This window comes from Anolis carolinensis, chromosome 6, assembly GCF_035594765.1.
Source record: "Anolis carolinensis isolate JA03-04 chromosome 6, rAnoCar3.1.pri, whole genome shotgun sequence".
In the NCBI taxonomy this organism is placed as follows: Eukaryota; Metazoa; Chordata; class Lepidosauria; order Squamata; family Dactyloidae; genus Anolis; species Anolis carolinensis.
The window spans coordinates 14916596-14928732 of NC_085846.1; the positions used below are offsets into that span (position 1 = coordinate 14916596).

Genomic DNA, 12137 nt, shown 5'->3' on the forward strand with positions numbered 1-12137 from the left:
TATGCCTCCATCTATACTGTCATACAATACAGTTTATGAATCCAGATTATCTGCTTTGATCTGGATTATATGGCAGGGTAGATCCAGCCTCGGTGACAATGTTGGGTTTTGAACTTGGGACTTTCTTCATGCAAAGCAAGCTCTCAGCTACTCAGCCACAATAGTCCACACAACTCTCTTACAGAGCAGGGTTAGTGGTGTGATAACACATCATCAATAAAAATCAATCTGTTGTTGAAGGCTTTCATGGCTGGAATCACTGGGTTGCTATGAATTTTCGTAGCTGTATGGCCATGTTCCAGAAGCATTCTCTCCTGAAATTTCACCAATATCTATTGCAGGCCTCCTCAGAGGTTGTGTGGTCTGTTGGAAACTAGGCAAGTGGGGTTTATAAATTTGTGGAAGGTCAGGCTGGGAGAAAGAACTCTGCTTGAGGCAAGTGTGAATGCCTCAATTGGCCACCTTGATTAGCATTGAATGGCCTTGCAGTTTCAAAGCCTGGCTGCTTCCTGCCTGGGGAAACCAATCTGTTTATGACAATACTTTTTAAGAATGAAAGAAAGCATACCTAACATTGCAACAAGAATCATTTTAGTGGGGGCACTCTCGTTACTACTATTGAAGAGAATGCTTCTGCTGAAATGGTGCTTAGAAAACTGTTATCCAATTAAGACTTACCATATGTTGTACATGAGACTAAAGGTGCCTCAATACAGGTGGATGCTATATTGCCAAATCTGTGGAGCCTCTGAGACTAAATTGCTATCTCAAGGAAGACTTTATTCTGTAACGGCAATAGATTTACAGGCAATGAACTGTTCTCAATGCTTCTTCCTTTTTGGGGTCTGCTGTGTGAAAGAAGTGATCACAGGGTCCTGGAAGTCAGTATGACATGCAAAGGACTAGGAGAGAATACAAAGATGGGAAATAAAATATATAAAAGGAGATGGCATCTAAAGAAAGAAGCAACTTGGGGATTATTTTAGATTGTACATCTTGGCCAACATTTGTTCCTTTTGAGAGTATGGGAACATGAGCCAATTCCTGTTACATAAAAAGTCTCCTTATTTTGAAAGATTCGCTCACATCGTCAGGCCATAAAACACAATCTTTGGGATACTGGATAAATTAACAAACTGAACCTCACACAGACATACACGTTTACATTTTGTTCTTTGCAATGCGATGAAAGCCATGCAGATTTCTAAGCCCTCTGAGCTAGACTCTGGGAAAGCAGGGAGATGGCAGCTCATGTTTATAACAGTCTGTTTAGTGTCTGTTAGGATAAGAGTCTGTGCATATGTGAGGAAGAGATGGGGATAATTTTGCATATCTGTGAATGATCTTAGCCATTTCATGCATATATACCGTGTGAAGAGGGCGAAATGCATATTGCATCACCATGCTCTACGGTTCTGCAGGTATTTTTAGGGGTATATAAGAAAATTCTTTCTCTTTCTCTCTCTTGCAGTTTGAATCTATAGGTGTGCCAAGTTATTTCCAATTACAGGGATGTCTTCCCATGGTTTTATACTAACTTTCTTTCCATTCTAATATATACCTTTTGCGTAACTTCCTTTTTTCCTTCTCCGCCCTCTCTCTCTCTCTCTCTCTCTGCGTGGAAACATGTGTCTGCCTTTCTACGGATCACTGTGTGCCTTTGCCTCCATGGAGCAGGTGCCTATCTTTTCCTCTCCATCTGGTTGAAAACCCGAGTTATTCAAATGAGAAATAAAGAGAGAAAGAAAGACAGAGAGAAGGAACATCCCCTTCTTTTATTTTTTTTACATATAAGGGAATTATGGGGGAGGTGTTATACAGGCCAAAGTTGTTTAACTCAGGTTGGTAAAAAGCTACTCAGCTGGTCATCTCTAGCAAGGTAGAAGTGTCTCCAGGGCAGCAGAACCAAGGCATTTCATGAATGTGAATCTCCCTCTCCCCCCACCTCTCTCTCTCTCTCTCTCTCTCTCTCTCTCTCTCTCTCTCTATATATATATATATATATATATATATATATATATATATATATACACACACACACACACACACACACCAGTGGTTTCCAACTTGTGGTCTGTGGACAACCAGTGGTCCCCAAGAACTAAAATATGGTCCGCAGCCTCACCATTACTACACCATTGCAACTAGAGTGACTGGTCTTGCGAAATCCTCTTACAGTACCAAGGCAATGGGGATGTCGGAAGGGGAAAGGCTGGCTACCCACAAAGGGCATGACAACAAGCCTCCTGACTGTTGCTTCTCCTCCTCCTCCCTCCCCCTGAACGGAGCCATTCCAAGCCGGGGTGCCTTGGTGTCTTGGTTTTTAGGCCTGCTCCTGGGCTTATTTGGGGCGCTGATTCAGAAAATAGCATTGGATAGACCACATCAGCTCTAAACATGGTTTTTTGTGGGTGAGCAGATGGCTACTACTGGATGGCATATGTTCTGTATCAGAGACTAGAGCTGATGTGGTCTATCCAATGCGCCCCAAATAACCAAACCGAATTTAAAGTTGACCAAAAACTGATTCATAACCTTTTTGATACAAATGCTGGAGAGTGTTCCCTGGTTAAAGTGGCCCCTGGTCAAAAAAAGGTTGGGAGCCACTCCTTGCGCTCTCCCTCCCCCCCCCCCCATATATAGATACATGTACAGTATATATACAGTATATAAATGATAGACAGACAGACAGACAGACAGACAGATAGGCAATCATACTAATTACTCCTGGAAGGCTTATTAATTCTTGTTAAACAGGATCTCTGGAAGACTACTCCCTTACATATGATAATCTAAGATCATCAATGGAGACCCTGTTATGTGTATCCCACCACACTGTGGGTATACAGGGCATTCTCTTAGCAGCATTACAACATCCCTCCCAAGTTGGCTTGCCACAGTGGATACTTGGAATGTTTCTTGTAACTTTAATGAATGTATAGAAAAGGGAACTGCTTGTCACTGAAACAGACAACAGGGAACATAGGCTGAAATTACTTCCGCGCGCTGACTTTGGCCTGCCACGTCATTTTATGTGGGTTGTGAGGCTTTCATTGCCAGGGCAACATATAGTACTTACATGCATAGATAGGTAAAGGTTTCCCCTGACATTAAGTCTAGTCAACCCCCAGAGCCAGCGTTGTCCATAGACACCTCCAAGGTCATGTGGCCAGCATGACTGCATGAAGCACCATTACCTTCCCACTGGAATGGTACCTATTGATCTACTCACATTTGCATGTTATCAAACTGCTATGTTGGCAGAAGCTCATCCTGCTCCTCAGATTCGAACCACCGACCTTTCGGTCAGCAAGTTCAGCAGCTCAGTGGTTTAACCCATTGCACCACCAGATGCTCCTGGTAAATATCCATGTATATACTTATATGTATACCATCTTACAATTACAAATGGTCCTTTGAAGGCAACCATAAGGCTGATGTGACACTCGGTGAAAATGAGTTTACACAACCATTAAAGAAACAGAGGCACTTTCCAGTTTTTATCCAGGCAAACCTATAGACTGACTCTATCTCTTCTGAGTTTCCGGTGTTCAATGAAGACTGCGCTGTTTAATGTGACTTTTGGCTCTGGCTGTTTTTAAAAACTGTTTGCCTCGTTTTAAAACATGTTTGGGTGGTTGCTAATTGCTTTGTATGTAATGTCCCTAAAATGTTTTTTTTTTTTACCAGTTGTACATTACAGTAGAGTCTCAATTATCCAAGCTAAACGGGCTGGCAGAATGTTGGATAAGCGAATATGTTGGATAATAAGGAGGCATTGAGGAAAAGCCTATTAAACATCAAATTAGGTTATGATTTTACAAATGAAGCACCAAAACATCATGTTAGACAACAAATTTGGCAGAAAAAGTAGTTCAATATGCAGTAATGCTATGTAGTAATTACTGTATTTATGAATTTATCACCAAAATATCACGATATATTGAAAACATTGACTACAAAAATGCGCTGGATAATCCAGAATGTTGGATAAGCGAGTGTTGGATAAGTGAGACTCTACTGTACCTCTAAATCCTTGGTAGTTGAGAGGCAATAAATAAATGCCTCGAATAATAATACATTCTCATTACTGGATTCATGGAATCAAGTTGTGCACAAACAGGAATGGGCAGAGTTGATTCAGGGAGAAATAAGGCAGATTCACTGGCCTAGATTAGATCGAGAGAAGTGAGAGCACACAATCATCCCTTCTTGGGTGAAATGATCCCAGAGTAAGTACTAACCACTGTTTTCATATTTGTGATTTCTAATCCACTCTATAAACTGCACCCGCAAATGAGTGCAAAAGATGACTAAAAGGTTTTAATAAGGAGTTCTTTATCCATTTTAAGTAAGATGGGTTGATGTGCATTTTCCGGGCTGTATGGCGATGTTCCAGAAGCATTCTCTCCTGACGTTTTGGCCACTTCTATGGCAGGCATCCTCAGAGGTTGTGAGGTAAAATGAATTATATGCTCAGTGTATGCAATAGTGACCGTAGTGTAAATTTCTCAGATTTGGCAACACAAGAAAAAATGCAATCCTCATCCATCTTATTTTGACAAACTGACACAATTGAAAACTTCCACAAATGGCCAGTCTCTGTTCACACAAACACACCTGAAACAGAGTTTACACCTCCGAACTATGTCACAATGCTATCAAAAATATAGTTGAAAGAGGGGGTTGCAAGACTTACTAAAGGAATAAAGAGTTACTTCGACCAAATGGTTTATATAATATGGAGAAAGATGCACACTCTTGCGCTTGGTGCAAAGAATGTAACAACATTACTGTCTACGAATTGGTATTTTTTACACCCACTTCTCTGGCAATAGGTCACTGAATTAAATGGAACTAACCCAGGCATGGGCAAACCTCGGCCCTCCAGGTGTTTTGGACTTCAACTCCCACAATTCCTAACAGCCTCAGGCCCTTTCCTTTCCCCCCTCAGCCGCTTAAGCAGCTGAGGGGGGAAAGGAAGGGGCCTGAGCTGTTAGGAATTGTGGGAGTTGAAGTCCAAAACACCTGGAGGGCCCAAGTTTGCCCATGCCTGAACTAACCCCTCAACAAACAAACACAGAGTAGTTAAAAATGTAGAAAATAATTTTCCAGTACCATTGCTTTTGGGTTCCACCTCATCCACTTAATGGTCTCTGACCAATGCTCACATCATTGTCCACTTTGTAATTTCTCACTATCATCCGGTACTGAATGAATAAAGTAGTGCCCTAACAATACCTTTGGTATATTAGTACAAAATGAGTAATTACTCTCCAGTGTTCAATACATTTTCAAGATATTTTTTTTGTTCATGAATCATCCGCCTTTTAAGCAATTCATAACTGTTATCCATTCATTCAAATTCCTTTGTATATTACTAAAATATGATGGTACATTGCCTTTTTTTTAGAATACTAAAGGAAGAGAAGTTTTGAGTAAGGCTGGCGCTATTCCTCCAGAGCTTCTGCCAACAATCGGACTGTATTGTTTTGCCCTTCTTTTGGCTTAGCCTGTTACTAAACAATGTTTTGCTTTCATATTTTGATTTTATTGTACAATGCTCTGAAAGGTTTAGTTGATGGCGCATTGATTTATAAATACTAAACAAGGGAGATGGAAGGAAGAAAGTGGTAAAATCAACCCTGAGTATTGGGTTGCTGTGAGTTTTCCAGGCTGTATGGCCATGTTCCAGAAGCATTCCCTCCTGACGTTTCGCCAGCATCTATGGAAGTCATTCTCAGAGGTTGTGAGGTATCATGAGTTACCTCACAACCTCTGAGGATGCCTGATATAGATGCAGGTGAAACTTCAGGAGAAAATGCTTCTGGAACATGGCCATACAGCCCGGAAAACTCATAGCAACCCAGTGATTCCAGCCATGAAAGCCTTCGACAACCCTGAGAATTCTTTGCCTAGTATTTTCTATGAAATTCATGGGGTTGCTATAAGTCAATCTGAGGACACACACATGCTATTCCTTATTAGAATCAAGGGATATTTTTTAACATTTTCTAAATTCTCTCTTAGTGTGGAAAACTAGAACGAACATGAAATAAATGAGTGTGCTTCCAACTTGCAGCCAGAATGATTAAAATGGGCTTCTGTTTTATTAATTTACTGGTTCAATTTGATCGATTTACCGATTAAAGCAATTCAATTAAGCCGTAAGTACAGAAAAAGACGGGAAAAGGATTCCAAGAAATCACTCCTGACATGGCCCTGAAAGTGAAGCCATTTATTATCAGAACCATCAGTTACCCAGAAATCTTTGCCCGCTGACACATGCAGCCAGAAAGAGGATAGGGTTACTCACAAATCGCTGTCCTGAGTATCGTCATTGCAAGGCAGCAGAGGGCTGTCTGCACGCTTGTGCCCACGAGAGGGCTAATATGATATATGGGGATCTGATGGAAGCGATCTGACAAGAACCGACTTCCAATCATATTCGTCATACTCATTATATTACTACAGGGAGGGGAGAAGGAGGATTTGCTCCAGGATGAGCTTTACCTCTGAACTTGATATATACTGTACTTGTGTTGTCAAACGCTTTCATGGCCGGAATCACTGGGTTGCTGTGAGTTTTCCAGGCTATATGGCCATGTTCCAGAAGCATTCTCTCCTGATGTTTCACCCACAATGGCAGGCACTCTCAGAGGTTGTGAGGTTTATCCGCCCTGAGTCCCCTTGGGGAGATAGGGTGGAATACAAATAAAGTTTTGTTGTTGTTGTTTTGTTTTGTTGTTGTTGGAAACTAGACAATAACTGTGGAATCTCTAGGGTGGGAGAACGAACTCTTGTCTATTTGAGGCAAGTGTGAATGGTCCAGTTGATCACCTTGATTAGCATTGAATAGCCTTGCAGCTTCAAAGCTTGGCTGCTTCCTGCCTGGGAGAAACTTTTGTTGGGAGGGGATTAATTGGTCCTGATTGTTTCTTGTCTGGAATTCCTGTTTTTGCATGTTGTTCTTTATTTACTGTCCTGATTTTAGAGGGTTTTTTAAATACTGGTATCCAGATTTTGTTTATTTTCATGGTTTCCTCCTTTCTGTTGAAATTGTCCATATGCTTGTGGATTTCAATGGCTTCTCTGTGTAGTCTGACATGGTGGTTGTTAGAGTGGTCCAGCATTACTGTGTTCTCAAATATGCTGTGTCCAGGTTGGTTCATCAAATGCTCTCCTATGGCTGACTTCTCTGGTTGAATTAGTCTGCAGTGCCTTGATTTGTGTTTGGGCACTGCGTTTGGCAGTCCCTATGTAGACCTTTCAGAGGATTCCCACAGGCAGGAAGCAGCCAAGCTTTGAAGCTGCAAGGCTATTCAATGCTAAGCAAGGTGATCAACTGCAAAATTCACACTTGCCTCAGACAAGAGTTCTTTCTCCCACCCTGGACATTTCACAGACATATAAACCCCACTTGCCTAGTTTCCAACAAACCTCACAACCTCTGAGCATGCCTGCCATAGATGTGGGTGGAACATAAGGAGAGAGTGCTTCTGGAACATGGCCATACAGCCTGGAAAACTCACAGCAACCCTATACTGTACTTGTAATCAGCAGTCTGCCCAGAATGCTGTGCATGATATTGGCCATGTGAACCACCAGGATTGGCTCCTCGTTATGGATAGTTATGCGCTCATTATTAATGCTGAAATGTATGATCTGAAAAGACTGACAAGTTACTAATGAAATCATAGAACTGTCGAGTTGGGAGAGATCACACGGGCCACCCAGTCCAACCACATTCTGTCATGCAGGAAAACACAACCAAAACACCCCCTAGAGATGGGCATCCGGCCTTCAGAAAGGAGAGTCCACCATGCTCCAAGGCAGCATATTCCACTGCTGAATGGCTCTTACTAACAGGAAGTTCTTCCTAATGTGTTGTCGAAGGCTTTCATGGCCGGAATCACTGAACTGCTGTGAGTTTTCCGGGCTGTGTAACAATATTCTAGAAGTATTCTCTCCTGACATTTCACATACATCTATGGAAGGCATCCTCAGAGGTTGTGAGGATGCCTGCCATAGATGTGGGTGAAATGTCAGGAGATAATGCTTCTGGAACATAGCCATACAGCCCGGAAAACTCACAGCAATCCAGTTCTTCCTAATTTCCTGCAATTTGATCCATTGGCCCATTGTGCCCTAATTTTCAGAGCATCAGGAAACAAACTTGGCCCCCTCCTCAATGTGACATATGTCAGGGGCCAAACTCCGTGTTTGTTTTCTTCAACTCATTGCGTACTATTACTACTACTATTACTTCAAAACCAAAAGTCATTGAAACCTATGAGAAACCCTAGCATCCTCTTCTCTCTCAAAAAGCCACAAACAAAACATTTAAATTTTATACAAAACATGTGGCTTAAAACCAATTCTCCATGGTCTCTCGGGGCAAATGCAACCCCATCTCCCCACCATCATCCCTTTCCCTCCCTCCCCATCTTCCCCCAATAAACTGGTCCTCATTCATCTGACAGGATCCAGGCAGCCTTGCTGTTTCCATGGCAATGTCACCATGGAAACTGCAGAGTCCATTCCCTCCTCCCCATCATCACCCTCCTTCCTTCACAACCACAGACTTTTCCTCAGGGCAACAAAAACCATTGGGGGGACTCAAGAAACTGGAGGAGCTTTGCAAAATCTTCTACATATCACAGGACACGCTATTTGGCTTCATTACGTATTAAAGCCTCCCCGTCTCCCTAATCCCAATCTCTTCTCTTTGTTCTCTGTCGCTAGCAAAACGGATCCATCTTCCCTTTCGAATTCCTCTGGTTTCATATTTTTTTATCATGCCATGCATTTCCTATTACACTCTGTCCCACTTCCTTCCTTCTGTCCACCTGCCCGCCCTTCTGTCTTCCACACCTGTCCATCACAGATCACCTGGAGTGCCCCCAGATAACCTCCTCTGGTGACAGCTCCCTCCTCTTACTGTATATGATTCCCTTTCCAGACACTTGTGAGTGGGAACAGCCTCTGCCTCAGATTTTGTCTTAATTAGAAATGGGTAGAGGAGAAGCTGATGTTTCCATGAGTTATCATGACCATTGATTCATATACAGCAGGCATGGGCAAACTTGGGCCCTCTAAGTGTTTTGGACTGCAACTCCTGCCATTCCTAACAGCCTCGGGCCCCTTCCTTTTCCCCCTCAGCCGCTTAAGCGGCTGAGGGGGAAAAGGAAAGGGCCCGAGGCTGTTAGGAATGGCAGGAGTTGCAGTCCAAAACACTTGGAGAACCCAAATTTGCCCATGCCTGAACTAACCCATCAACAAAAAAACCACAGGGTTGATAAAGCTTCTGTGGAGACACCTTTTCCCCATGATAATAACTCTTTCAGGCATGAATTTCCCTTCCAAGGAGATTTCTCTCACTTCCCGTTGTCTCTATACACTTAAGAAGCATGTGTTCACTCCCAGCATAGCTCCATGTGTACGCAAGGACTCTGTGCACACATGACTTTCTTTTCCTGTGCATTAGATAACAAGCGCACAAGACAAGCTCTTTTCCCGATGTATGTGTCAGTGCGATCCAGCTCGTGTTCCCAAACTGTGTATGTGTTTCTGCAGGCTCATGGTTATCTTTGGTCACACGCAAACACAGACTTGTTAGTACACATGCATGTTCAAAAGCGCCCCTTTTCAAACATGCATATATACACACACAGAGGAAAGCAGAGCCCGATGCACCTGTTTCTTCTTGTTGGATCAGCTCCTTTGCTAAAATTCAAGCACTAGTGCAGTGCGGCAGCCCTCCGGGATTTTGGGAAAGGGGGAGGGAGTGGTGAAGTGCTGTGGTTAATTTATGCCGGCTTTGCCAGCCGGTGAAATATCAGAAGAGTCAGCTTATATCATCTTCATTCAGTGTGTGTGCGTGTGTGTAAAAGAGATTAAGACCGGGAGAGAGTTAGACGCAAGTAAATCCTCATGTGTAAATGTGACAGGAAGCAATCTTTTGAAAGCTGTTAATCTCAGCCACAGAGATGTGTCCCGAAAGGAAAACAGACCCAGCCAAGTGACATATTCCCAACCTGCCCACCACCCCTGCAACAGAAACGACCACAGACCCAGAGCCAAAAGAGACGTAATGCACAACCTGTGATTCGATATGCACAAACACACAAAGGGTCTGTCACATGCCTAGAACTGCAGCAGCAGTTACACACACACCAAAGAAAAGCACACAGAGTTGCAACACACAACAGCCTCCAACACATAGCAAACAATCCACCAGGATTTTTAAAAAGCATTTGTATCAATGCAATCGTCAATGCAACTGCAGGCATTCACACACACATTTGAGAAAATCCGTAAGAATTTGCAAAGGGACTGAAAGCATTGCCACATATGCTTAAATATATTCTAGGCACAACTAAAATCAGTTGTACAGTGATCATCTCATCTCACACACACATCAGGGGGCCACCTTCCTCCCAAAGCATCCCAAAGAGCAAAGCCACGTCTGATCTGAATTCCTACACAACCCTTCCCCCTGAGACTCACACTGGGGTGCGCTGGCACCAGAATAAGGTCCTTCTGTGTTGCACAACGCCAGCCAACCCCTTTTGCAGCAGAGAGTGGTTAACCCTTCTCTCACACCCCCAAAGTAATGGTCAAGGGATCCAATTTGGTTATCACGGAGGGGTGTAGACTCAAATGTATAATCTCAGAGGCAAAAATGTACACTTTGAAACAGACACACTCAGCTCTGGTTCCTATAGGCACACAATCTGTTCCATAGTACTGTACGCAAATATCACACTTACCTTGATCGATTTTTTAAAAATCCCAAACAAAATATTTCCTCGGTTGCTGTTGATTCTTTCCTGCTGCAGCCCGTCAGTGACAAAAGCTATTGTTCTTTTCTTGTTTAAAGGGGGAGTGCTTGAAACTCCCTCACACCTTCAGTAAGGAAATATTTATTTTTTTCCTAATAGAAAAAAAATCCCACCTCAAAAGTGGGTACTTCCTATTAAAAAATAGAATTCCACTCTGGGAAAGGCAAGGCAACACATGAATTAGACATGATGCTTGAAGTATTCCATTGGCTGCTAGGCAAGTAGAGGGCTGTTCCCATTGGCGCAGGGAAGGCGATGGAGGGATAACTACAGCCCCTCACCCAAACCTGTGCCCCCCTCCTTCAAACCGCTTCCAAGTCCCAAAGGAGTGAAGAGGGTGAGTGGGAAGAGCTTTCATTAACAAAAAGAATGAGTCTCCAGTAAAAGGATGGGGCCAAAAGAGTGGGATGCAGGAGCATGGGATTGGACAGGGAAGGCTGTCAATCAGGAAGGATAATTCATCTACCTCTCCGGCCATCCTTCTTAATCTCCCCCTCTCTTTACTTTCTGCTTTGAGGGAAAGAATAGAGGAAAGTTTGTCTTGCTGCCCCATTTGACTTCTTTCTACAATGTGCATTCTAGGAACCCTAGAAGTATTGATTCTGTGGGACTATTCACATTGTTCCAATACTACAAATTGGATCAGCTGCTCCAGAATACATCGTATTCTTATAAACACAGAGAGGCAATAATGGAATTATCTGTGAGACAGTCTCATCTTTTTTTTTTTGATGGCTGCTTTAGCTACTGTTTCTAGAAAGCTGTAAGAAAAGGCACAACATGACAAAATTGTGGGGAAAGGGAAGAAAAAAAATTTCACCTACTTTTCAGTTTCCAAAATCTGAGCACCATAAGAAGTATTTTGTATTTGTTTGTATTAATTGTCTGGCACTTACTTTAATTTCAATGGTGGCACTAGGTTACAGTCTTAAAACACACATGCACACAGAATAAAAGGAGTTTTTTTTAATCAAATCTGCATGATTGTCCTCACAGATGGCTCTTATGCCACTTTATCATTTCTTGATTTCTCCTTACTTACATGTTGTTTGAAGGTTTCTCTTTTTTACTTTGCTGCATCCAGCTTGCCTGGTAGCTTGTGTAAAGAGGTTTCGTTCTTTTACTTGATGCTGAGAGAGATACCCTCTGTACATGCTCAGCGGTATCACCATTTTTATGATTATGGCACAAACAAGTTTACAGATTAAGCATTGGGGAAGCCCTGGGGTACCAGGCCAAAGAGAAGCACCAGGAATACAGTGATGGGGAAACATCGCTTCACTGTAAATCTCT

General features: G+C 42.7%; 1 protein-coding gene across 6 annotated transcripts in view; it reads right to left on the reverse strand.

The window, feature by feature from the left end:
* shisa7 (shisa family member 7) overlaps window positions 1-12137 on the reverse strand; it is a 100946-nt gene that overhangs the window by 33080 nt on the left and 55729 nt on the right. Inside the window, exon 1 of one of the 6 annotated variants that reach the window (XM_003225028.4) lies at window positions 10773-11232. The exons of 2 other annotated variants lie outside the window; for them this stretch is intronic. The gene's annotated coding sequence lies outside the window, so the exon portion shown is untranslated. Of the gene's footprint in view, window positions 1-6316; window positions 7992-10772; window positions 11233-12137 lie in introns of those variants that run through there. 3 more of the 6 variants (XM_008117227.3, XM_008117226.3, XM_016996073.2) reach the window with 3 other exon arrangements.